The sequence below is a fragment of the Equus caballus genome, chromosome 26 (assembly GCF_041296265.1).
Source record: "Equus caballus isolate H_3958 breed thoroughbred chromosome 26, TB-T2T, whole genome shotgun sequence".
NCBI classification, from domain to species: domain Eukaryota; kingdom Metazoa; phylum Chordata; class Mammalia; order Perissodactyla; family Equidae; genus Equus; species Equus caballus.
In genome coordinates, this window is record NC_091709.1 from 23,333,564 (window position 1) to 23,361,229 (window position 27,666).

Consider the following 27,666-nt stretch of genomic DNA (forward strand, 5'->3'; position numbering starts at 1 on the left):
GGTTGTGCAGATTCAGAAGATGCCACGCTTGATGCTGGCGCGGTGGGTACAGGTGCAGAAGTGGGAGCAAGAGCAGGGACAGAGGTGGGGGCTTGAGCCACAGTTGCTGCTGGGGAGGAAACAGCTGGAGCAGTAGGGGGCAGGATTTGATCTCTAGGTTGTAGCTTGGCTGATGTTGTCACTGCTTTAGGATTCGTCCCTGTAACCATTGCAAACTTTTTCTTATCATAGTTATAATGGCTGAGGGAAGTATCATCCTTAAGGGCTTTATGTGCAAAAATTAATTTTTGTCCTAATACCTAAAATGCATCATTCACCTTCAAGGTTTTTACTACAAAGCTGCAGCCAACACCGACACGTCTTGTCTCCTGTACGCAGCTGCATTCTGATACTGTGGTAGATCCGGGCAAGGGAATATATTTCAGTGCTGAAAAGAAATGTGCTGTCAAATCCTGAGAAGACATGGAAGAACCAGATGAAGACTGTGGACCATCTCTTCAGAAAGATGCCCTTCCATCTGTGACACACCCACTGACATCCCTCCAGGGCTGCAGGGTAAGAAGCCTGCCTGACAGTGGACAGCAGCGCTTCTCAACCCTTGTCCACATCACGGCATCTGGAAAACAGGGACATGTTTTTAGCACAGTGGGGTAAATCAAAGCGGGTTTGGAGGCAACTATACACCACTTAGTGAAAACATTTATTTTGTTTATATCATATCATTATAATAAGATAAATATAATACAAATATTATAAATGCTATAACAGATTGAGTTTTTCTAAGCTTCCAAATGAAAACTTCTCAAAAATTAAAAACAAACATGGAGCAAATTTAATTGCATATTCCTAAGAGAGACAAGCTAATCTGAAAAGATGTATGATTCCAACTGTGGGACATTCTTGGAATGACAAAACTATAGAGACAGTTTCCTTGTGGCTGTCAGCTGGGGGCTGCCCTGAGCCTCGAGAAACCTCTCTCTGGTCCTTGCCCTCCCTCCCTGCATCTCAGAGACGGGAAAGTCAGGGGGAATCCTTCTCATTCTGGAATCTCTCTGACTCTCCGTCTGCTGCATCTCTCCTCTGCTTCCAGCCTGAGAAAGTTCTCTACTTTGAAGGGCTCATGTGACTAGATGGGGCCCACCCAGACGATCCGGGGTAATCTTCCTGTCTTCAGGTCCATAACCTTCATTATCCGTCTGCAATCTCTTTGGCATTTAAGAGAACATATACACAGGTCCCCGGGATTAGGACCTGGCTGTCTCTAGGGCAGCGTGAAGGACATTATTCTGCCTCCACCTGCAATGTGTATGAAGTTAGCAACAAGGAATGGTGGTTGCATAGCCAAGCACAAGACCCTGCACCCTGGGATGGTCTCGGTTGAGTGGAATAGGATTATCGAGAGAAAAAATTCGTCAGATTTGCTTGAACAATAAGGAAAACCGAATTATACCAAATCTGTAACTTTTTTTCCCCTGAAAAAGTCGTGTAATAAAATCCAATGTCATTAGTAGCTTATTTCACAAATATTCAAAAGGAAAGAAGTAGAACATCCTTTCTTTATGCCCTAGGTTTGTATTTTTTGGGGGTGGGTGGGGGGTGTGGGGGAAGATTAGCCCTGAGCTAACTGCTGCCAATCCTCCTCTTTTTGCTGAGGAAGACTGGCCCTGAGCTAACATCCGCACCCATCTTCCTCTCCTTTATATGTGAGACGCCTGCCACAGCATGGCATGCCAAGCAGTGCCATGTCCGCCCCCGGGATGTGAACTGGCGAACCCCAGGCCTCTGAAGCAGAATGTGCGCACTTCACCGCTGTGCCACCTGGCCGGCCCCTATTCTGTGGGTTGTGTTCCAGCAACTGCTGGGGGATGTGCATATTTTGGTGAGATAACAGATACAGGAGTCATGTTCATTCTTTTCAGAGTCTCTTTTCAGGTTTTGTAGAAACATTTCAAGAGCCTTCGTTATGTCAAATTCTGGTTTGATATCGCTGAATATTGTGATAATAGAGCCACAGAAGAAAGAATCACGTGAAAAGAGCATAAAAGGCATGTTTAAAGAATCACGTTTCTGTGATTATAACATTTTCATGTTGAAGAAAAGTGACCATAAAACGCTGGACCTCCCTTCTCTTGCTTCCTGGTTAATATTCCCAATCTTCCACGTTACACATCTCCAATAAGGAAGATAAGCTTCTTTTAATGAATACCACAAGCCAAATACTTAGGAGTAACATCACAAATAATGTATTTTTTGTACTGAAAGACAGAGGAAATTTGGTGCTATTTAAACGTCATATTTTTTCCATGTTGTAGATGCCTGTCAGTTTAGGAAGCTAAGGTGACTGCAAATTTAGAGTAACGATTATAGCCTCTTTCCATAGGCTAGACGTAGAAGGTTCTTATTGCCCACAAAAATATGCAAAATAGTTAATCCCCAAGTTTCACCTTTTACTGATGATGTTGTATTATTTCTTGATTGATTGATTGACTTGATTTGATGTCGCATTGTTTTGTTAGGGTAAGTTTCAGGTGTACATCCTTATAATGTGATTTCTCTGAAGACTGCATCGTGTTAACCACCAAAAGTCTAATCCCCATCTGGCACCATACACCCGTGCCCTTCTGCCCCTTGAATATGGTTCTTGAATGAAAAAAGTACATTGGTTCGCTTGCAGAGTAAGGAAAACTGAATTATACCAAGACCTTCACAGAAATAGGCAAAATTAGATAAACTTATGGAGATATTGTCTTCATTTTATTGTCCTACCAGAAAATTCTGTTCATAGAAACCGCCCAGATACCCACTTGCACTTTGATGTTTCCAGGGGTTCCTCTCAGTTGTCCGTAGAGCACTGCAATCTATTCATTACCTTGCAAAGATGGTTTTTAAATGATGGGTGAGTTTGTCTTCTCAAAGCACTCTTGAAAATAGTGCCTTGGATGCCGTCCATGACCCAGAAGCAGGAGACAGGGGGCTGAGGGCAGGGGTCGGTCACACCTTCATCATATGCTCATCCAAGCCCGGCTTCATTCTGGCCGTGCCCGGGGCATGGGTTAAAGAGTCTGCCGTGTCTGCCCAGAGGAGGTTGATGGGAGGAAGCAAGGCGACCTGGGCCCCGTAGACAGGAGAGTCAGCAGAGTGACAGCGACCCAGGGAAGAGAGAGAGTGTTGGTTTGCACCGGAGGGTGTTGGTAGAGATGGAGGTGGGTGAACAGAGCGAGTTTGAAGGAATCATCAATGGACGGCCCGATGCATTGGATGCAGAGGGTGAGGAGCAAGGACAGGTCAGGAGGGGTTTCCAGGTCTGGGCTGCAAGCGAGGGGACGTGGGGCTGTGGACTGACTAGAGCATTCTGAAGCTAAAGCGAGTCCTCCGTGGCTGGCTTGCCCAAGAGCGACCCCAAGTCTGTGGTTCCTCGTGCTCCTCTGAAACAGGTCGTGTACTTGGGACAGGATCCGTCCATGTAGTTAGGAGCGTTTGAGAGGATAATTGTGAGCAGGTCCCCTGCACAAGTTCTACGTCAGTTCTGCTGGGCTGTTTGTACCTTCATGTCTGTGCCTGGGTGAACCTTGGCCAGAACATCCCTGCCTCCTTTACGTTGCCCATATTTTTCCACATAAACATCAAATGATCTATCTCCAGCATGGACATTATGTGGGAGCAGTGCAGGGAATGAGGCCCACCCGAGACCTGAGGAATTAGAATCTCCCCTGTCGCCAGATCTCCAAGTGATTCCTGTGCCCCGGAAAGTGTGTAAAGCACCGTGGATAACTCGTCCCTCTCCCTCAGCATTCAGCTCAGGACCACCTCCTCCAGAGAGCCCTCCCTGACCTCCCACCCACCGCCCAGCCTGCCGCAGGGACAGTTAGAGAGCCGGGCACAGCGCCTGCAGTGGGTGCACACGCCACCTCCACGAGCACTTCTAGTCCGTGGGTCTTCCTCTTCCACTGGCTCTGCGCTCTGCTGGGGTCCACTGAGTGTTCATCTTGGCAACTCCACGAGCAGCATCGTATCGGCTCCACTCAGGGAGCGGATGCATCACCCTTGGGAATCCTCATCCTGCCCTCGAGCCCCTCCCGGAGCTGCCCTGGGAGCCCCTGTTGTGGGAGCGCCTGAGAGGTGAGACCCTCTGATCCCCAGGGCCTTCAGGGACGGGCGAGACCTCATGGACGTCCAAATGGACACGCCTACTCCCCCGCTCTGTTCCTTCGAAAAACAGGCTTCTCACTGGTTGCGCTACATCCACACACAGCTGATTGTATTTTTCGGGTTTCCCTGCAGAGATTTTACCGAAGTTTAGTTAAAGTACCGCAGAGCATACACAAGTCATAAGAAAAGTTCCAAAAGTTATTGTTCATTCCTCTTCTTGGACCCCCAGCATCCCAAACACAGCCTCAATCTGTCCTGCTCCTCCGTCTCGGTGACGACCACCCCACTGCCAGCCCCAGGGCTCTCTGCAGACCCGTGAGACCCTTCACCAAAATGCTGCCCCTCTCCCTGCATTCCACTGTCTTGAAAGCCACAGAGATCTATGTAAACAGCACATCACTCTATGTCCCTCTCCCTTCCAGGTCTACACCCTCCCCTGGTGTCACTACCTAGCACTAGAAAGACGCCTCTGCAGTGCACCCTGCTCCCTGCCCCCCTTCCACTCCCCCTCATCTTAGTCCCATGTCCGCTGCCCCAGAAGCCACCTCTCAGGCCTCTATACTTCCTGTTCCGTCTGCCTGGAACATTCGGCCCCTGATCTCCCAGGCTATCTTCTCTTACGTTTTATCTCAGCACAAATGTCACCTACTGGGTGTTACCCTGTCAAGCCCCCTGCCATCCCCCTATAGTAATTGTCTGTGGAGCATGTTATTTCCATCCTGCATCTCTTTTACTTTGTTATGTAAACAAAAATTTGTTGCCCCTCACTAGAATGTAAGCTCTGGGTCCCCAGGCCTCATTAGACTGTTTTGTCCATCGCTGCATCCTAAACACCTGGAACAGTGCGGAAGAGGTGGCAGAAGCTCCATGTGTAACAAAGGATGGCCGGGAAGGAAGGCAGTAACAACCTCGCACTTCGGATTCAACAGAGTCCAGTGTGCTGGTCGCTCTCCAGATTCCTTCGGGGCCCCTCTCTGGCAGGCTCTGTGCCCGGGCTGACTCCTCCGCCTGCACTTCCCGGGCCTCTGGGGGGCTCCCAGGCTCCAGCAGGAGGTGGGAGGACAGGAGGACAGAGGGTGGGGGCAGTCTTCCTTGTTCCCCTGACAGCCCCTCATGGGCCCAGAGGACACCACTTCCCCTCCTCCCTCCAGCCCAGGGCTGGGAACAGCTTCCCTCTCGCTGGCCCCTGGGAGCCCCGCATCCCTGGCCCTTCTCTCCTCCCTGTCTCAGCTCTGGAAACGGCTCCATCTCAGTCTCTTCATCTGCACCATTGGGATGAAGTGTTTGTAGTGGGAATTTTGTCGGGTACATCAGGCACCTCTCCTTTTCTGTGTACAGGACTTAGGATTCTTTGGTGTACATTGCGGTGGATTGCATGACCTTTTTCTTTTGTGTATTCGAAAAAATTTTCAAACTGGAATTTTGTAATTTTACATTTTCCTTAGGTACTAAAATAGCAAAGTATTCTATATCTGTGCTGTGTTGTGTGTGTGTGTGTGTGTCTGCACATATGTGATTGCCACCAAGGGAGAACCTTCACTTTGACTGCATGAAATGGAGATATGTTGCAACAACAAACACTATCTGAGACAATACCACATAGGTTAAAAAAATTACAAAACCCAAGACAAGTGAACGTTATCTAAAATTATCCTCTAAATTAATCTATGAATTTAGGAGTAAACAAAAACATTATGAAATATGAGTGAAGGTATGTGGAGGTCTTTTTCCTCTTATTTTTCCATTGGCTTTTTAATACCAATCTAATCTATTCAGGCAAATATTCAGTTACTTAGGAGATTTCTACTAAGAGCTCAGAGCACACAGAAATGGTCTTTATTGTATTCTGCATCTCCATGACCAACTTCAGTGACGGCTTAAGTAATAGTGACCTTTCATTGAAATCTAAATTCAGTCCCTCTACTGTCTCATTCTAGAGGGTCCAAGGACAGGGAAAGCAATTCTTGATAAGAAATGTATTAAATGAAACTTTACTTGAAAAAATATCTTACACATTAGAATGCTTTATCTACTTGAATAAGAATAATCAATTAAGTAATAATAGCTAAACTAAAAAGAGAAAAATCCAAATTCCTCTCAAAAGAGAACACCCGTGCAGATGTCCTGCTGTGGCTGGGGTGCTGAAGACCCAGCTACTGTGGATGCTGAGTCAAATCTGCAGGTGACCCCAGGCCCCTGAGGCCTCATGGCAGGGCCGTCTTCCCTCCTGGGGGGTCCTACCGGCCCAGGGGATCCCCCACACTTCTGGGCCTCTGGGGGCCATGGGAGGAGCAGCTGGAGGAAAATTGCCCCTTGGCGAAGGCTGGAACGAGGCCTCCAACATGGCCAGCCTCTGCCTCTTGTGCTCATTTTCTCTTCTTAGCTCCTCGAGCTTTCTCTCCGCCAACACGGCTGCCCTCCAGCTTTCTTCGGCTCTTTGAATCTGGAAGAGGTTCTCCTTGTGATAGTAGGAAGTGCACGTCTCCATTTCTTGGGCCAGGTCTTCAGCCATCTTCTTGTAGAGGTTGCGAAGCTGGTACGTGGAGTTCATGTCCCAACACACGTTGAGGAGTTTCTTGTCCAAGTCGGAGCAGACCCTTTCCTCCTCAAAGAATTTTCTGTAAAGTTGCCCGACACGTGCATCATGGAGCTCGTGCAGAATTTGAAGTTTGAACTTCAGCTTCTGAATCTCCCTTTCAAGCTCGGCGTTTTCGTGCTGCAAAGATGCTTTCTCGGTTTGGAGGGAGAGGATTTGTCGTGGAAGCTCTTCCTTCATTTGCTTTTCTTGCCACGACCGTCTGGCTCCTTCTTGATGTTCCTCTTCGGGACTTTGAAGGGGCGCGCTGAGGTCAGCATCATCAATGCCCCCCTTCAGATCGCCTTCTGACTGAGAGTCGGCGGGCTTGCCCTTTTCTGCTTCCCTCTTTCTCTGGACTTCCACGTTCCCGTCATCCACTTGGTGGTCAAGGAGGTGAGGCAAAGGCATGGTGTGCAGCGGGTCTGTGGCCACTGATAGGACTCGGCCGACTTGATCTTCCAGGATCGACTGCATTCGTGTGTTCAACTGCTCCAGCCTTCCTTTCTCCTGCTCCTTTTCCTGTGCCGTCTTCTCCCATCTCGGCATGTCTTGGCGGAGCACTAATGGACTTGCTGGAAAAGGAGTGTTTTCGTTCAAATCATTCGTTGTGTTCTTCTGAAGCTGTTCTCCATCCTTCTGGGATGCTTTTGAGATGGGGTTTGCATCAGTTGCTTTGGAAACTTTGAAAGGCAGGCTCTTCAATGCCTTTTCCGGAAGGGCGACAGTGTCCTGAAGTGCTGATGTGCTCAGCATTGTACTCATCACTGCCAAGCACAAGGTTCGTAACGGGAGAGGACTGGCCTCCACCCGAGGGCACTGAAGGGCTTCCTCGGCTCGGTTCTCAGGTCCGGTATTCTCCCCACATTCTCCGCTGACTTCAGCGCGGGCAGAAGACCTTTCGCCTGGAGACTTCCCTCTTCTCAAAGTGTGTCCTGCCTTGACTGTCAAAGCCGCCACCACAGTATGTACCAGGATCTCCCAGGGGAACGCAGGGAGACCTGGCCCCTGGCTCAAGCTTTCCGAAATCACCAGCAGAGCACCCCACAGGTGCCCCAGGATCAGCTGGAAGGCGGACGCGATGGCAGGCAGCAGGCCCTCCATGGCTGGGGAGAGCTCCGCAGCTGTGCCTCTGAGTGCCAGTGTCCTGTGGGCCGCAAGTGACCGCTCGGAACCCTGAGGAGTGTTCCATCTCCAAAGTAAACAGGTGGCTAGAACCAGGGTGGGTCAGTTGGTTGGGGGAGGGGCGGCCAGGCAGGATGTAGGAAACAGACCCCTCAGTGAGCTCTGAAAGTGGAAGGGGCTCTCACTTCTCCAGGCACTGGGGGAGGTGGACAGGGCTGACGGCAGCCTGGCTCTGCCAGTCGGGGCCCACCAGGCCCTAGAGCACACCTAGGGTGGCACAGAAGGGCCAGGCCGTGTCCCTTTCTTGCACAAGAGCAAGTGGTGGGGCCCTCCCTGTGTGAGGCCCACCCTCCCATTTGCAAGTTTCCTTGTGTGCAGGGACGCCTGGGACTGCCCACACAGCTCCCCAGATCTTCCTACTCTGAGGCACCCTCTGTCCTTGTGTTTGGTCACTGGGGACAAGCAAGGGCAGGGACTGAAGGGTGTCCCCAAGGGTATGACCTAAGAGACCAGGATTTCAATTTGAACAACTCAAGAATCATCAATAGGAAATGGCCGGTTAACATTTTATGGATTTCGGTGGAGCCAACATGTCCCTGTTCAGTCCAAGTGTTCCTGGGTGGGAGCTGTTCTCTTAGGGTAACACAGTGATCAGGGCTCCTTTGCTCATGTGGCCCTGCCATCTTCAGTACAAGCCTCCCGAGGTGGCCCTGAGGAGGGTCCCTTCCACCATGTCGTTTTCAGAAGTGGCCTCTGGGCAAGGTGGGGGGGGGGTCTCTCCTTGCTCTCCTGTCACCTTTTCTTCCAAGAAACCACGTGTTGCTGCCCTAGAGTCTCTGACAGGCCCAGGCTCAGACCCTCCAGTCCATCCCTGGGGTTCTGCCATGAGGGGCTGGTCCCTAGTCTCTTTAGGCAAAGGCACGCGAGAGAATTGTCCTCTGAGAGTTGCATTTTTGACATACCCACGGAAATCCCTCGAGGGGCTGCAGGTTAAGATTCCTGACTGACAGTTGACAGCAGTCCTTCTCAACCCTTTTCCACATCATTGCGTCTGTAGAAACGGGGACACGTTTATAACACAGTGGGACAAATTAAAGCTGGTTTGGAGGCAGCTATGAAGGGCTTGGTAAAAACACTTATTTCCTTGCTATCAAATCATGATAGTAAGATAAACATAAACAAATTTAAAAAGCTATGACAGATTGAGTCTTTATAAACTTCCAAAGGAAATCTCAAAACTTAAAAAAAGACATGGAGCAAATTTAATTGCATATTCCTAAGAGAGACAAGCTAATCCGAAAAGATGTCACATGTATGATTCCAACTGTGGGGCATTCTTGGAATGACAAAACTATAGAGACAGTTTCCTTGTGGCTGTCAGCTGGGGGCTGCCCTGAGCCTCGAGAAACCTCTCTCTGGTCCTTGCCCTCCCTCCCTGCATCTCAGAGACGGGAAAGTCAGGGGGAATCCTTCTCATTCTGGAATCTCTCTGACTCTCCGTCTGCTGCATCTCTCCTCTGCTTCCAGCCTGAGAAAGTTCTCTACTTTGAAGGGCTCATGTGACTAGATGGGGCCCACCCAGACGATCCGGGATAATCTTCCTGTCTTCAGGTCCATAACCTTCATTATCCGTCTGCAATCTCTTTTGCCATTTCACAGAACATATGGACAGGTCCTCGGGATTAGGACCTGACCGTCTTTAGGGCATCTTTGAGCACATTACACTGCCTCCTACATGCAATGGCTATTCAATTACCAGCAAGCCACAAGCCCTTGCACTCTGGGACATTCTCAACTGACTGGATTAGGATTCTTGAGTCAAAAAAAATAGGTAGGCTTACTCTCTCAATAAGAAAACCTGAATTATACCAAAACCTTAACATAATTAATCATAAGTAGGTAAAGTTTATGTAGCTATTGCCTTCATTTTATTGTCTTATCAGAAATCTTTAGTTTATGGAAACCACCCAGATACTCATTTGTACTTTTGATATTTCCCCAAGTTACCTCTCAGTTCTCAGTAGGGAACTATAATGTATTCATTATCTTGTAAAGATGTTTTTAAAATGCTAAGTGAGTTTATCTTCTCAATCCATTTTTGAAAAAAGTGCCGTGGATGGTACACAGAATCAGTGAATCAGATGAGACTAGAAGTAGGTTACTGGAGGAAGGTTTATGTACAAAAGGACTGTTTAGGAAGATGCGGGTGTAGGCAGCTGCAATGCATAGGCTCAGTGTGGTAGACAGAATGATGGCCCCAACAATGTCCACCTTCTACTCCCAGAGCCTGTGAGCATGTGAACTTACATGGTGAAAGGGACTTTACAGGTGTGATTAAGGCAAGGGTCTTGGGATGTGGAGAGTTTCCTGGGTTATCCATGTGGCCCCAATGGAATCCCAAGGGGCCTCATAAGTGAAAGAGGGAGGCGGCAGGGTCATAGAGGGAGATGTGGTGACAGATCGTAGCAGAGATCAGAGAGGAGAACAGGTGCTGGGTGGCTGGACTTGAAGATGCAGAAAGGAGCCACAAGTCAAGGATTGCAGGTGGCATCCAGATGCTGGGAAGTCAAAAGGAGACTCCAGAAGGCACCAGCCCCGATGACACCTTAAATTTAGCACAGTGAGAGTGCTTTTGGACTTTCGTCCTCCAGAATTGTAAAATAGTAACTTTGTGTTGTTTCAAGCCTCCAAGTCTGTGGAAAATTCTTACAGCAGCAATAGAAAACTAATGGGCAGTGACCCAGGGTACGTAGAGTCCCATTGTTACCACTACAGGTCTCAAGGCACCAGGGGAAGTCTTCAGCTTCCTTTCTCTGTCCTTATATCTCTGAATGGGCCCAAGTTGTATTTTTATTGTCCCTTCCATTCATCCTCGAAAGATGTCTAATAAGCACTAGGCTATGAGTCTGGAGCTTGATGGCCAATAGGTCAGTGTCCACTGGGGTGGGTATCTAATCTAATTGAACAGAAAATAGTCTATTTTACAGGGCTGGCCCCGTGGCCTAGTCGTTAAGTTCGCATTCTCTGCTTCGGCAGTCCAGGGTTTCGCCGTTTGGAATCCTGGGCGCAGACATGGCACCGCTCATCAAGCCATGCTGAGGCGGCATCCCACATGCCACAACTAGAAGGACCCACAACTAAAAATACACAACTATGTACCGAGGGGCTTTGGGGAGAAAAAGGAAAAACAGAAAAGAAATCTTAAGAAAATAGTCTATTTTAGAAAAACTGTTCATTGACAGCTCCATTCCACAGTGAACCAAGGAGCAAACCCTCAGCACATGCAGAAGGCTTTTTTATTTTTGAGAGAGAGGGGAGGATGGAGAAAGTGAGGGAGAGAGGAATGTAACAAGGGCAAATGACACTTACAGGTTAGAAAAAAGATAAGCCTTGGTGAATTTAGGATCTTGGGGAAAAGTCTACATGAACAGGGAAGTTAAATCTTTCCTTGGGTGCTGACCTGTAGTCTGACTCCCCAGACACAATAATGGGAGAGCAATATTTTTATTGGGACAGGAATTAACCTAAATATTTCTTTTTGTATTTACTTTTAAAGTTGAGCAAGTACTAGGCAAGAGCCTGCTAGGCATTATTGTTTTTAATATTTCAAGGAAACTTATCCATCTTGAGTGGCATTAGAATTACAAGGAATATTTACTATATAATTTCCTTTTTGACTACACAAAGTCTTGATTATGCAAAATTCCCATCAGAAGATACACACACACACACACACACACACACACACACACACACTGCTATACTAAAAACAAAAGAAAAAGAAAAATAGAGAAAACTATGACTGGAAAGGGCCTAATTTTGATTAAATTTCAGGGTCTATTCTTTTAAGAGCTCTTTCAGCTTAACGATCAAATCTAACTCATGGATAGCTCTCTGGTGTTCTATTTCTTCTAAGGTCCATCTCTGGAAATTTTGTTTGGGCCCATAAAGGCAATATCTCTGAGGGTAGATGGCATATTTAAGCATGGTCTTTGTCAACACCCCCCCTTTCTCTCTCTATACTTGGCTTCCTTCTGACCATTAACCTCCTTGTTAACCACTATTTCCCTATATCTCCATTTCCTCCCCTGCCTAATTCTCTCTTCCTTTAGTCTCACAACCCAGTCTTCACCATGTTCTGTTGTGTCTGCTCCTTCAATGCATCTCGATTCCATCCAATTCTTTCTATCTCCACTATCAGGGTCTGGTCCAAGTCACCGGCACTTTTCTTCTGGACTAATTCATAATCTCTAACGTAGCTGAAATGATATTTCTAAGACATAATTCTCTTTGTATCATTTCCACATGCTTTCAGCTTTAAGTGGCTTCATTTTTCCCCTCTGGAAAAAAATCAAAATTCCTGAAAAACACTGATAATAGAGCTACCTCTGCTAGATCTTGTCTACTCATTTCCCCAGCCAGATATTTTGGCATTTCCACCTTCTCTCCTCCACCTCTGCTCCTGCTTATTCACCATTTTTCCTATTTCTCCTTCTGCTTTTCCCCCTTGTCCTTTGCACTTTTCTTTCCACCACTGACACTCCAGCCATTTCTTTCAGTCTCTAAAAGATGCCTTGCTCTTATATTCTCTTCCTCGGACCTTCACTCAACACTCTCCAAACCCCTGTTTTCTCATCCTTCAAGATTCCATGCCCTCCATTCAACCCTCAGAAAAAATCTTCCTGGCCTCCTCTTCTACGCTTTAGCTTGGGGGTCTCTACTATGTGCCCAAAGAACTCTCAACTTCCCCTTTGGCAGACCATCCTCTTTTGTGATTGTTTGTGGACTTGTTTGTATTTCCCTGTAACTACTTATTAAATGTTTTGTAAATGAATAAATTTCTTAGCTGTTTCAAAGAAGCATGCATCCTAGAACCCCTCATGGGCCACATTACAGGAGAATAGAGGAGTCACCTAATTTAGAAAAGTGTGGGAAGGGTCTAATATCAGATGTTTCTTCTTAGTGCAAAACTTTTCTTTTACTGTACAAATATTATTGATAACTGTTCTACATTGCACTCTAAAATAGCTACAACATATGGGAAAACTTCTTCTTGATTGGTATGCTCAGAATTTAATTTTCTCCACTCTCCTTTCCTAGCTTAGGTGAAAGCTTAGGTGAAAGTAGAAGGAACTGGGTAGTGTAATTGAACATGTTATGATTCTTATGTAGGGAGTTAAGCGTGCCTGGGATTTCTCAGAAAATCACTGGCTGTGCCTGATAATAACTTTGGTTTTGTCACATGCCTGCATACATAGTTATATTCTTAAACTGATATCCAAATACAGTTAAGTGTGACAACTGTGGGAGTGGTTGCCTGCTTCCAGAGGATGGGATATATCATGAAACAAAAAATATGCAGTTATGTGCCACATAACAATGTTTCGATCACTGATGGACCCCATATATGATGGTGGTTCCACAAGATCAGTACCATATACCCTAGGTGTGTAGTAGGCTATACCATCTATGTCTGTGTAAGTGCATTCAGTGATGTTTGCACAACAATGAAGTGGCCTACCAATGCATTTCTCAGAATGTATTCCTGTTGTTAAGTGACACATGACTGTAATTGTGGATTTTAGGTAGCAATTCCAAAACGATTCAGAATTGCTGATCTATTTCTTGTCTTCTAAACATTCCTGTGTTCAAGATTCTAACATGTCCACACTTAACATACTCCTCCACCCTCCGTTTTTGTGAGTGTTGATATGTTTGGTCATGATTCTCTTCCCTTTGAAAACACAATGTATTCTTCCTTGGTTATTTCTAGAGGAGTAGTTTTCCGTTATGAAAAACAGCTTTAAGTTTAATCCTAAAAAACTTGCTTTAGTAGGTGGAAATTTAGATATTGTTCTTTGGAATCTGTTGAACACAACTCACAAATTTCTGTCATCTGTATCTATTCACATTGAGAGATGAAGTGCAGTTACATCTATTTATAGTGTCACGTCACTAGACATCCTGAATTTTATTTTATTCTGACCGAACATAGTAGATTGTGAAAAAACATACAAGAATATCTTGGTGTTTTCATTATGATTGACTTGCTGTGACACTCCATCCTCCTAATGAATATAATATCACTGTTAAAATGTCCTCATTCAGCAGAAATACATAAACAAGGAAGGGAAGTAATTTAATTTTAGCTTATATTTAACTTTGACTTAGTGGTTAACAGTTTTGGGTGGCAGCCACAGAAAAACAGGCAAATTCCCATGATGCCAGGCTACAAGGCAATTTCTGGCAATAGCAAGCAATTGCAATTTTCTTCTTAGAAAAGTCCAAAAATATTTCATAAGAAGTATTTAAGGTGAAATAGAGGGACATTCTCTTGCTTATGAACATGCATTCTACACACATCCTTTATGGGAACTTCCTGGTTTGTGTGTGCCACAGAGTTCCCTTTTCTCTCTGACGTCAGGAACTTCCTTATTCTGTTGGTCCAGCTGACCAAATCCTGTGGTCATTATACCTAGTCCTTCACATGCCTGCCACTTCCCTCTTTCCTAGCCCCACTGCCAGCACTAACCCATCTTGTCACTCCTCTCTTCTTGATGCCAGAGCAGAGTTGAGTGTCATCGTTCCGGAAATATGGATGTACTTGGTACAGTCCAAATCAGAACTCTAAATGTGTTTCTCTTTAGGAATTCACTTGGTAGAATTCCTCCACGAAGGGTTGAGTAGGTTTTTCCCTCTGCCTTGGAATCAAATCTTCACGTAATAATGGTTGTGTGGAAAGTGAGCTAAACTGACTGGGTAGGGGGTGGTGATTTGGGGAAATTGAAATTGCCTGGGCTTCCAGCACATTCATATGCTATTTATTTGCACTTAGTAACCAAATGAGTTGTGATTTTAAGAAATGTATCAGTTTTGAAACAATCAAAATAGACTATTATTGGAGCTGGCCCAGTGGTGCAGTGGTTAAGTGCGCACGTTCTGCTTCGGCGGCCAGGGATTCGCCATGCTGTGGTAGGCGTCCCACATATAAAGTAGAGGAAGATGGGCATGGATGTTAGCTCAGGGCCAGTCTTCCTCAGCAAAAAGAAGAGGATTGGCAGCAGATGGTAACTCAGGGCTAATCTTCCTCAAAAAAAAAAAAAAAAGACTATTATTGTAGGTATAGTATAGTAATCAAGTCAAAAGTGAATGACAAGGCACAGTAGACTGGCCTCTGAGAGTGGCCTTCATCCCATATTTACAGAGTATTGTAATTCTAGAATTTCGCCGAAGAATAAATGTGTGAAATTTGTGAAATCATGATGACTTGGAGTGATTTTGAGTTTGACTTTTCTTTTTCACCACTCTCACCCCTAAAATGTAGCATATATTTAGAAAGCAGATTTAGAAGAATCTGGTGTTTTATTAGGTTATTCATGTTTTTAAAAAATTATTCCTAAAGGGAAGGTTGTCTATTGAGACTTAATCACTGTGCCTTTGGGAATTTCATGAGAAAGAAAAGAAGTGACTGTATTGGCAGAACCGAATGTACAGGTGGTCAGAAAGGTCCTGTGGCTGCGGAATGAGGATGGATTTCATTAATTAAAATGAAAACTCGAAGTAGAAATCACACAGGAAATAAATCGTTAGAAAAAGTAGAGAGCAGCTTCTTAGGTAACCACCGAGTGATTAAATGGCCCCAAATTGTCTATCACACAACCAAATAATCATTTGGATGTTTTCTTTGATGAAAGAAACCCAGATAATTTGAGGACTAAAAGAAAGGAACAGAGTGGGATGAATAAGCTAGATATAGGAAGAACCTTTATTCTGTAGCCAAATCTTCCTAGTGATGCTTTACCCTTTTTAATGGATGGTGGAGATTAAGTTTTCGCTAAAGATGAAGTCTCTAGTGTATGACTTAAGTCTTTTACTATTCTACTTTTACACTCTACATTTCTTGCCTCTCTAAAAGCAGCTTTACAGAAAGATACCTTCAAAAGTATCAGGGGAATTATGAGTAAAAAGAGGATAGGAAAAACTGAGAAGAACCAGGAAAACTGTGAGCTTGAGGAGCTGATAGTGCAGAAAAAAAAATGCATCTTAGTGCAGAAACATCTGTTCATGGAGGAGAGAAGGCGACGAAGGGTGCTCAGGTTCCAGAAGAGAAAATCAAAGTTAGAACGTCAGGTCAAACTACAGAGAAGGCAAGGTTCAGAGTCTAGGAAACTACATCTGCGTTTAATGGGTTTATGATCCAAAGAGGCAGGTCCATATTACGAGATTCACAAAGAGAAAGATCAGGAACATTAACCGGAATTCCAAGCCAACAAAACTCATTGAAATCATTAAGCACATGAAAAGCACACGATGTGCCAGGAGCTCTGCTGGGTGTGCAGTGCAGAAGGCACGATCAGGGATGTAAGCCAGAATTTTTGGGTGTCCAGGGGCTTCAGTGGCAGGAGGAACAAAGAGGATGAGGTGTGGGTAGGCAAGAGCTGGTAATGGGTTCTAATACTTGCAATAAAAGAAATGAGTCTTATAAGTATTACACAAAAACCTGACTTTAAAGAAAGTAAAAGTGGATTTATCCAACTCTGTTGTAGAAAAGTATTCCTTGTCATTGGAGGGAACAGGAGACCAGAAACCGAAGGAATTGTGTTGACAATATCAAACTGTGTCTGGGAGCTTCTTGAGGAACAGAATGGTCTTAGTCGTTCTAGGTCTCTAGGAACTGGAACTTGGACTGAGTTTTGGTTTAGTAAAGTGTTGATTCTTCTCTACAGCATCTGTTAAAAGTCTTCCTACATGACCTTGGGGGAGCAGAAACAGAATTGAATAAATTAAAACAGGTTCTAGATACACTGAAGTTGTAGAGTATCAGAGTGGCAGCCGAGATGCTGAATTCAGACTGCAGACTTATGATATTTTTTCTTTGTCTTAATCAGCTCAGATTTTTAAATAGCATTGAATTTGGATTCCCCTGGGGGAGAGATGCACCCTTCAGTTTGCCAATTATATGACACAATTGTTTTACCAGCCTCATGCCTGAAGGCATTTGAGTTTTACACTTTCTCACCACCTGGGAAACAAAGAACCACAGTCAGCTGAGAGAATGTCATTAGTGAGCTGATATAAAAAACAAAATTTCAGAAATTCACATAGAATGTTTTCAGATTTGCATTGCTGCCTCAAAACTGGGGACAGATGACTGCATTCTCTTATTAGTTCAATTAGTGTCTCTGGTACCCATCAATAGGAAGTCTAGAACCTCCTTCTTAAGGACCCACCCAATTGTTTAAGGACTTCAGTCACATCGGTCATATTTGCAAACACCGGGATTTCCAAACACCATCAGAGACTGAGGACACAGCTGGTTTACAAAGTTCTCTTGGTGCCAACTCACAGGCTTAAGCGCTTGTTTTCCAAACACAACTGCTGAGGCCAGATTCATCAGCTGCACGCTGTGCTCAAACCAGCACTTCTTCCTCCTCTGACAGCTACTTCCAGTTCCTTCACAAACCCTGAGTCCTCGGTCAGACTCACTATCCTTTCCAGGTAACTGTCTTGAGGGCCACCTTGGTTGACCCAGAAGGAGTTTTCCTAATTTCAAGGCTCTGGGAGCAGATTTAGACTATTGGTACCTTCCCTCCCAAGAAGACTCTGGATTCTTCATGTAAAAACACTCATTTCCTCACAGGTGACAGCTTTGCCACCTGCTGTTTCCTTGAACAATAAACCTTGCTGGAAAAACAAAAGCTTCTTTTTCACCCTCATGAGCCCGTCACCTACCCTATGTGGGCCTGTTCCCCTTATTCCTTACCTTGGCTTGACTAAAGAAGACCCTCAAACACCTCCTAAAACAGAGAAGATTTGCTTCTGGGTGACTTCTTCGGATTTATTTTTAAACCACATCAAGCATCCTGTTTGCTTCCTGCACTGGCACCCTACCTACTGCATTCACATTTTTCATATGAAGGTTTGGATTGACTTAAATAAAAACTCATGGGGCTAGCCCAGTGGTGCAGTGGTTAAGTTCGTGTGCTCTGCTTTGGTGGCCCGGGGTTCACTGGTTTGAATCTTGGGTGTGGGTATATGCACCTCTTATCAAGCCATGCTGTGGCAGGCATCCCACATATAAAGTAGAGGAAGGTGGGCATAGATGCTAGCTCAGGGCCTATCTTCCTCAGCAAAAAAAAAAAAAAAAAAGAGGAAGATTGGCAGCGGATGTTAGCTCAGGGCTAAGCTTCCTCAAAAAAAACCCACAAAAAAACCCCAAAACTGAAGTATAAAAAAATTTGTTTGGAAAGATGATGAGATCTAGTAATCCAGGCAAACTCTGTGAAATAGTTCCCTGAATTATAAATTATGTGAGAGATGCTGTGGAAGGTGAGTTCTCAGAAGGCTCTTTTTTCACCAAATATAACAGTTAGGTCAATTGCCAGAACTTTGTAGACGGGGAGCTGCTTTCCAACAGGGATTCATTTATGCTACCTCCTATTTTACACAGAATTTTAAAATTTCAAAGAAGCTACCTTGGGAAGACTCTAAGTAGGAATGGTCAAATCCTGGCCAATTAAAAAAATTTTAAAAAGTCAGTTTTACCAATGCAATTCCATCTGATTGAACTGAAAAAAGTAATTTATCACAGTTGGTAAAAGGCAACCCTTTTGCTAAATTATAAACATGTTACCTACATAGAAATATCATCGGAATCATACGCCTGTTCTCTTCCTGATACACTGCAAGTCTGACCTTTGCAGTTCAACGTTCAGTAAAAAGACTTTAGGCCTAGGGCTTCTACTGCTGGGCATTTAAATAATTAGGTATAGGGTTGGCCTTGTGGCTGAGTTGTTAAGTTCGCATGCTCTGTTTTGGTGCCCTGGGGTTTGCAGGTTCAGATCCTGGGCACGGATCCATTCATCAAGCCATGCTGTGATGGCGTCCGACATAGAAGAGCTAGAATGAAACAGCTGGGATATAACAACTAGGTACTGGGGCTTTGGCGAAAAAAGAGGAAGATTGGCAACAGATGTTAGCTTAGGGCCAAATTTCCTCAAAAAAAGAAAAAAAAATTAGATATAAAAATATTTTAGAAAAATATAAGCATTTATGATTTTAATTGAGTTTTCTTCAGCTTTGACAGAAAGCAGATTTAATTATGGCTTAATTTGTGTGTGCTCAATAGAGATCTTGTTTTTAAAATTTTAATTGTTACTTTGAAAATGGTAAGAGATCTGCTTGGTCAAAAACACCAATGACTTTATTTCATTTTTCCTGAGATTTTTAATGTATATATATGTGGGGGAGTGGAAGGGGGGAGAGGGAGAGAAATGGAAATGAACTTTATTACCATGTAAACAAGCATAAATGTTATTTTTCTGCCCTTTCTGCATAAATTGCAGGCAGCATACTATATAAATTGTTCTACATCTTTTTTTGCATTTATTAATATATTTTGCAGATAATTATATAACAGTATACAAGTAGCTTCCATATTCTTTTTATGGCTGCATAATATTTTATTGGATTGTTCCTGATTTTATGCTATTAAAAAAATGCTTCGGTGAGTAACTGTGTACATATACCATTTTACATATGTGAAAGTATTTCTGTACAATAAAATGCTAGAATTGGAATTGCTAATTTCAAGAGTATTATGAATTTCTTATTCTTGTAGATGTTGATGTTGCCCAATCACATTCCATTAGGGGTTGTGCCAAGTTATAGCCTTGCCAGCAATTTATGAGAATGCTGATTTTTCCACAGTTTAATCAACACCGCGTATTATCAAACTTTTGGTTTTTTATCTACCTGACATGTAAAAATGAGGTATTTTTAATTTGTATTCCTTATATTATGAAGGAGGTTGCACATCTTTTTCATTTATTTGAGACCTATTTATATTTCCTTTTTGGTGAGTTATCTATTCATTTCCTTTATCCATTTTTATTGCTTGTTTTCTTGTTTGTTGAAACATACAGTATATTTTAGGGATGTTAGGTCTTTGTCTAAAGTAAATTTCAAATATCGTTACCGATTTCTCATCTGTCTTTTGATTTTGCTTATAGGTTTTTTGTTTTTGATTCTCTGGTTCATTTCGTTTTATCACACAGGTTTGATTATGTGGTTGAATTGATCGGTCTTGTCTTTTAAGACTGCTGGATGTCGGAGTCATAGTCAGAAAGGGCTTTCCTTGTTTTCTTCTAGTACTTATGGCTTTCTGTTTTTATTATTTCAATTTTTGGTTCATTAATGGTTTGTTTTGGTGTTCCTTGTGAGATTTGAGTTCTATTTTAATTTTTTCCCAGATGGCTACCCAGTTGTCCCAACAGCTTATATTAAATAGCTTGTCTTTTCCCTATTGATCTGAGTTGCCATCCTCATTCCTCTTATGTATTTTGGTCCATTTCTAGACATTCTATTCTGTGATTTGGTCTTTTTATTCACGGGTCAGACAATACTGAAAAAACTGTTAAGGCTTTGTAATATATTTTAACATTTAGAAGGGCCTGTGCTCCTGCATTGTTCTTCTCTGTTATAGTTTTCCTGGCTATTTTTGCCTATTGGCTTTTTGAAAAATGAACTTCAGTGTTATCTAGTCTAAAAAAAGTCGTTATTTATTATATTAAAAGGATAAAAAAAATCTTGTGAGTAATTGACGTTTATATTATGTTGAGATTATTCTCATGCTAAAACCAAGTATGCCTTTCCTTTTGCTCAATTCTTCTTTTATGTCCTTCAGAGGGTTTTAAAATTTTCCACCTTAGTTTTTGTTCATTTCTTGCTAAGATAATTCCTGTAATTTTGGTCGCTATTGCAAATGGGACCATCTCTTAAAGGCTGTTGACGCATGGAAGGACAATTACAAATTAAAAGTAGGAGGTTTAATTCTCCATGTTGAAAATAAGGGAAGAATTTCCCTGCTCTCCTTTTTCTTAGAGCATTTACTTTAGAAACTTCCACTTGGTAGTACTTTCTCTTCTCTTTCAAGTGTATATAAATTCTTTTGAAAACTAGATAGGCCTTTCGTGAGCTTTTCGATCCAGGAATGCCCTTCACAAGAACTCAGGAACCATCTCCTTTCTATATAATAAACATCCAAGGAAGACAGTGCCCTATCTCTGAGTTTCAGCAGGAGGGTAGGAGCCTAACTTTAGGTGACTGGGCTCCACCTTGTGAAACTACTTCCTATTACAAAGATATGAGAAGTTTGTTTCTCCTTTGTATACAGTCAGTTCACTAACACAATAGGCACCTCAGTTGCCAGTCAAATTTAAGATGAACTATGTGAAATAAAATGGTGCTGTCAAGTCTTCTGACTTAAGGACTAGTTATTGCTTATCTTGAGAACATGTATGTAATGAGTCGTATCCTCCTGGCTATGCAGGTGAAAAGTGAGATTTCTCTTTGTCTTTGCAATCTCTTACTATATTGCCCATGACGTTCATTACATTCTAGTTTAATGCTTATTTAATAGTAAAAGAATTTTCTTGTTCTACCTCATTTGTGGTGAGGCTTTCTGGATTGGGAGAAGTTTTCTGTTTTGTTTTTGTGAGTAAGATGGGCCCTGAGCTAACATCTGTGCCTATCTTCCTCTATTTTGCATGTGGGACGCTGCCACAGCAGTGTGTATGTCCGTCCCAGGGATCTGAAACTGTAAACCCTGGGCCACTGAAGTGGAGCACGAGAACTTAACCACCATGCCACCATGTCAGCCCCAAGATTTTGTTTTTAATTATATTTCCCCAATACTCACTTGGGAATTGTGCCCCCTTTCCTCCTCCCTTTTCATATTCAGGCATGTCGGCAAAACCTGTAGCTGCCATCTTGAACCATGCAGATGACCTTGCAGATGGGAACCACCTTAACGTGGCTAAGATGTTGAGGAAAAAGATAGGGGGAACCTTGGTCCCTGATGACTATGGAGCCACGGTAGCAGCCCTGAATTGCCTATCGTTTATGTGAAAGAGAAATAAAATTTTCTTGTTTCAGCCACTGTTATTTTGATTTTTCTGTTAAATGAAGCTGAAACTTATTCTAACTGATACACTGCCAGAAAGAATAACTTCAGATAAAATATAGCCAAATTGGCTTTCTTATTTAAGCCTCCTCCGGCATTTAACTGTTTTTTTGCTTACATCCATGTAAGTCAACCAATTTAGTTATCAAGACATACTTTTGTAACTAGTTTATTTTTGGTCTTTTACCATGAAGCCATTTGCTCAAATTTAAATGTTCTCTGAGTTCTTTTCTGACTTTAGAAAATGACTAAGATGAACTTTTGATAATACATGTCTTTATCTTTATGAGGTAAAAATACTAAACTTTGGTCAAATTTTGAGCATCAATCCTCCATTTATGAATATGTTGGAATGGGCCAAAAATGTGCTTACGGGAAATCTTGACCCTCTCATCAGCTCACTTCTGTGCAGAAGTAGCTAGATCTTCTACTTCCACATGGGATGGGAACATTCATCAGCTTATGTTAAAGGATGTTAATTCAGTGTTAACTTGGCTGATGATTAAAACCCATCATTCTGTCTTATCGAAGCACCTGAGAATGTCTCCAGGCACTTGTCAGGAAGTATAACATTAAATTCACAACCACCCACTATGCAGCAAAAGCCTGCAGAGGAGGGTAGTAATTATGGAGGACAGTTTGAACAATATGCAGTCGTTCCTTTCCTCAGATGGTCCGAAATCCATCCTTAACTTAAACAGATCATGGCGGGGCTGCTTATCTAGATTCCATTGCTTTGGTCCCTTATACAATGGCTTTTACTTAATTATGTTTTGTTACTATGACTTCTGCCTGCATTTAAAGATATTATAAATAACAGCTGTGTGAGCTTATAATAACTGCTGTAAGCCTCTTATTGGGTCGATTATTCATTGCATGGCATGGTGTTTTCTTTACGAGGTCACGCGTCACAACTTTCTCTTTGGTTTCTTTACAAAACTCTGTGCCTCTGTTGAGTGAGTGACTGGTCAATTTTTATTGAACAATTGGTTTATTTTTATGGCCATTGCATTTTTGTGTGGTATATAATGTACTAAGTCTGATGACATCTTTTTCTGAAATGAGGGACATCGAAATAAATACTTGGCTTAATGTAGCTTCCCCTTTCGCACTTTCAGATTTTGTCCATCTTTTTCACCATCTCTATTCCAGTGACTTTTTTTTCCTTGGCTCATCTCTTTGGCCTGTCCCTTTAGGGGTAAAGGTAAAAAACCCTGGCTGGTTCATCTTGTTTTTCTTAGTAGAATTAAAAAAAAATCCATTTCTTTTTTTAGAGTGGGGAAGTTTTGTTGAGCTTTTAGGAAAAAGAGCTTCAAAACTGCCAGTCTTTTAGAATGATTGTTTTAAGAAAAATTAGAATGTCTATTTTATTTCTCAGGCTAATAATTTAGTTTTTTTTTTTTTTTTTTGGAAGACTGGCCCTGAGCCAACATCCATGCCCATTTTCCTCTATTTTATATGTGGAACACCTGCCACAGCATGGCTTGACAAGCAGTGCCATGTCCACACCCAGGATCTGAACTGCATGCAGCTTAAACTCAAATGAAACAAAAAGACATGTAATGAAAAGTCTCTCCCAACCCACGTCCCAGCCTCCAAGTTCCTTTTCTTGGAAGTTGCCAATGTTATGTTTCTTTTGTACCCATATTTTTGGTATATTTCTTGTATAAACAAATACATATATTTTATGATTTTTACATTGATTTTGACATGTATATGCATATGGTATATGGTAGTATATGGCAGTATACTGTTTTTGACAAATGGAAAAAAACATTTGTGCTGCCTTTTCCACTTGTGAAAAACAGTACAAATAAACAGTATATATAATAGTATACTTATATATGGAGAGTTTTCTCCATTTCAGTATGTAAAGTGCTTCCCCCATCTTTGCTGTGTTTGCCAAGTATTCTAGGGGTATACTTTGATTTATTTAACCAGTTCCCTATTCATGGTTATTTTGGTTGTTTCTAATCCTTTAAAAAAGTTATTAATACAAGCAATATTTTATTGGATAACCTTGTACAGAGCCAATTTGCCTACTTGAGTATATCTGTAAGATAAAGTCCTGGAAGTACAACTTTTGGCTCACATTGTCTGTGTATTTTAAATTTTGATGGGCATTGCCAACTTGTTGTCCATAGAAGGAGTACTAATTTATATTCCCCCAGCTATTTTTGCCTTCCTTCTTAAATGAGGCCCTCAAAGCATGAAATGGCTTTATATCATTTGAGTGCTATATAGAATGAACCATGGAAGGCTTTTGCCCTCAAAAACTAACAGTCAAAAGATATAAAAATTTTTTTCCAAACACATATATATTTTTTAATGGGCCGTTTTGCTTTTTGCAATTATTTTCTGGCATTTCTTTGCCTAGCCATAGAAAAGTTAGGAAGAGTGAGTGTAGTGAAACAGGCAGAAACAGTTAGAGAAGTAGTTCACAAATGATTGTCCTCCCTCGCCTCAGGGCCCATCAAGCTGTCACGACATCTCTTGCCCCCGGATTTAAAGAGGCCCATGGCTACCGGTTAGTCCATCCCTGACACCACGCAGGAGAGGAGGGTGAAGAGAGATGAGCTGGAAGTCTGGTGTCTAAAAACGGAAGCTTAAACATAGCCTTGCTGAGGAAAACTTTCCAAACTACAAATTACTCTTGACTTAAAGAAAAAAAAGTCCCCATGTAGGATTCTGATGTGAAAGAATAATAAGGTGATTTAAAAATAGCATCCTATGCACTGGCTGGCAAGAACCATGAAGAAACATCTAGTCTCAAGGGGAGGGGGTTTGGGGGGCACTGGCACCACGGCTCTGTCTCCAAATGGCTCTAACCTTGTTTTTGCCCCTCCCATTTTACCTGCTAAATGGAAGGACAAATATGCTTTTCTCTTTGTCAAAACAATGTCTCAGAGAGCTTAAGTGCTTTGCCTGCAGATCCCACAGTGGAGATGTGGCTGAGACCAAGGAGGAACTTGAGGAGAAGGTGCTACCCGCCTCCCGCAGGAGGCCCCAGGAGGCCATTCTCACTTTTGTGAGAAGCTGGAACTCTGCCCTCCCTCCACACTCAGGGCCCTCCCTGCAAAAGTCAGTCCCACACTATTATTCTGACTTATTCTCAGATTCATCCTTTCACAGAATCTACTCTCCAACAGGCCGACATTAGATGCTCATCTGGAAACAAGCTCTGTTCTTTTCCACCTGTGTCTTTATGCTCTTCTTGTGCCTAGAAGGTTCTTTACTCCATTACTACATGTCAAAATTCCAGCGCACTGTGCATTCATTAAATTTTCCCTAACCCTGCCCGACAAGTTCCATGTCATCTCTCCCTTGGCCGAGCATGCTGTACTTGGTCGTACTTCTCATCAGGCATTCCTGGTAAAGCTACATGTTTATGAATTTGCGTCTCCTCTTCTCCTGCGTTGGATCATAAGCCCTTTTATGGTACAAACCATTATCCTTATGTCCGTTGCCGTGCCTGACTCACTTGAGGGAGTTACACACGCACACACATACACACATATGAATGTGTTTAGCATATGCATATAAGCCATTATGATTGAGGTCAATGAATGAATGAAAAAGTGTAACTTTCCTCCTATAGGTTGAATGGCAGAGGACATGTGTGGGGCCTTCCTGAGTGCAGGGCATTGTGCCCAGGTTGCACAGAGCTTTCAACACCCTCCTGAGATCTATGAACACCACCCTTAGGCAACATACCATCACACTTTTTTTCTTTAAAGATTGGCCTGAGCTAACATCTGTTGCTAATCTTTTTTTTTTTCTTCTTCCCAAAGCCCCCCAGTACATAGTTCTATATTCTAGTTGTGAGTCCTTCTAGTTCTTCTATGTGGGATGCTGCCTCAGCATGGCTTGGTAAATGGTGTTACGTCTGTGCCTAGGATCTGAACTGGTGAAACCCTAGGCCGCTGAAACAGAGCACAGGAACATAACCACTTAGCCACAGGGCCGGCCCCCATCACACGGTTTTCAGTAGGAGTATGGCAGGGATAAATCTGTCTTTTGAAAGCTTACCTGGGAGATAGCCTGGAGTATGGCTCAGTATAGGGAGGGTCTGGACCCAGGGAGAATGCATTAGTCAGCTAGGGCTGCAATAACAGAGTACCACAGACTGGGTGGTTTAGACAAAAGACGGCTTCCTTTCTCACGGCTCTGGAGGCTAAGAAGTCCAAGATCAAGGTGCCGGCCATTTTGGTTCCTGACGACAGCTCTCTTCCTGGCTAGCAGATGGCTGCCTTCTTGCTGTGTCCTCACAAGTCAGAGAGAGACAGGGAGTGAGCTCTGGGCTCTTTTTCTCTTCTTATAAGGACGCTAATCCCATCATGGGGCCCACCCTCAGGACTTGATGTAAATCTAATTACCTCCCAAAGGGCCCACCTCCAAGTACCATCACTTTGGGAGTTAGGGCCTCAACATATCAATTTTGGGAGGACACAAACATTCAGTGCACAACGGAAAGGAATCAGGAGACTCCTTAATAGCCAAGGCATTAAATAGTAGGGTTAGAGTTCAGGTCAAGGTAGTCATGGTGGCAGAGATGGCTCCTAGAGATGTTTTGAGAGGCAAGTGAATACTGAATAAAAGAGAGGAGGAATACAACTAAGGGTTAGAATTAAAGATTAAAACTGTCAGTGTAGAGACAGCCCTGATGCCCTAGTGGTTAAAGTTTGGTGCACTCTGCTTTGGTGGCCCGGGTTCGGTTCCTGGGCCCAGAACCACACCACCTGTCTATCAGCTGCCATGTTGGCTGCCGGCTCACACAGAAGAACTCAGACCATCCACAACTATGTACTGGGGCTTTAGGGGAAAAAAGGAAGAAAAAGGAAGACTGGCAACACATGTTAGCTTAGGGTGAATCTTCCTCTACAAAAAAAACAAAAAAAGCGCAAAAAAACACAGACTGCTGGGTTCTCACCTCCAGAGTTTCTGCTAAAAAAAAAAAAACAATAAAAATCCTGTCAGTGTAGTAATTAAATACATAGGCACAAGAGTTGAACTGCCTGTGTTCACCCCTCTAACTGTGTGATGTGGGGCTAGGTTCTTAAATTCTCTGCACCTCAGTTTCCTTATCTGCAGAGTGGGAATAATGATTGTACCTCCCTCATAGGGAAATTGTGAAAGTTAAATGTGATACTGTGTATAAATCACTAAGAAAAATGCTTGCCCTTTAGTAAGACTCTGTAAACTCTGGATAGTATTTTATTACCTACAGTAACTGATGATAGTATTTGCTAACTTTTAGAAGAATTAAAATTGCTTATTTCAAATTGGTAACATGGGAAACCCTAAGGATCAAGCATTTGTGTTGAGAGCCTTTATATGAGTTTTTCTTTGTAGACACATTTTCATTTATTTTTTTGTTTCAAGCACTATGTTATTGTATAGTCTTAATTGGTAATATTTGTTGTTTATTTTCTAGTTTTCAGAGAATAAGATGTAAGAATAACAGACGAGAATTTTTATTAAATTTTTTCCAACTTAGTATTTTTAGCACAGTTGCACGTTCATATCATTAAAAAAATAAAATTGTATTTTCTTATGGAAAATAGCAGTTCCACACCATTCTCCACTCCCCCCACTGCCCAGCATCACTTTGATCACTTGACTAAGGTGGAGCCTTAAAGTTATTCTTTTCCCCTTTGTAAATAATAATAATTATTTGCGGGGGGGGGGGGTATTTTGAGATTATGTAACTCTCCCATTTCTCATGACAAACTCTCAATTTATTCTTTTTTTTAAAAATCAGTATAGACACATATTTTCTTATTTTATTCAACCGATTCACTAGCTATTTTGATACTTAAGTTGTCTCAGATTTGGGCCCTTGAGCCCCTTCACC

At 42.9% G+C, this 27,666-nt stretch overlaps 1 long non-coding RNA gene across 5 annotated transcripts in view; it reads left to right on the forward strand.

Moving 5' to 3' along the window:
* The window catches only part of LOC111770761 (uncharacterized), a 200,220-nt gene that overhangs the window by 85,479 nt on the left and 87,075 nt on the right, over positions 1-27,666 (forward strand). For 3 of the 5 annotated variants that reach the window (XR_011432904.1, XR_011432902.1, XR_011432906.1), the window contains one exon: positions 325-1,508. The exons of 1 other annotated variant lie outside the window; for it this stretch is intronic. This is a non-coding gene — a long non-coding RNA (uncharacterized lncRNA). Of the gene's footprint in view, positions 1-324; positions 1,509-21,590; positions 21,784-27,666 lie in introns of those variants that run through there. One more of the 5 variants, XR_011432903.1, reaches the window with a different exon arrangement.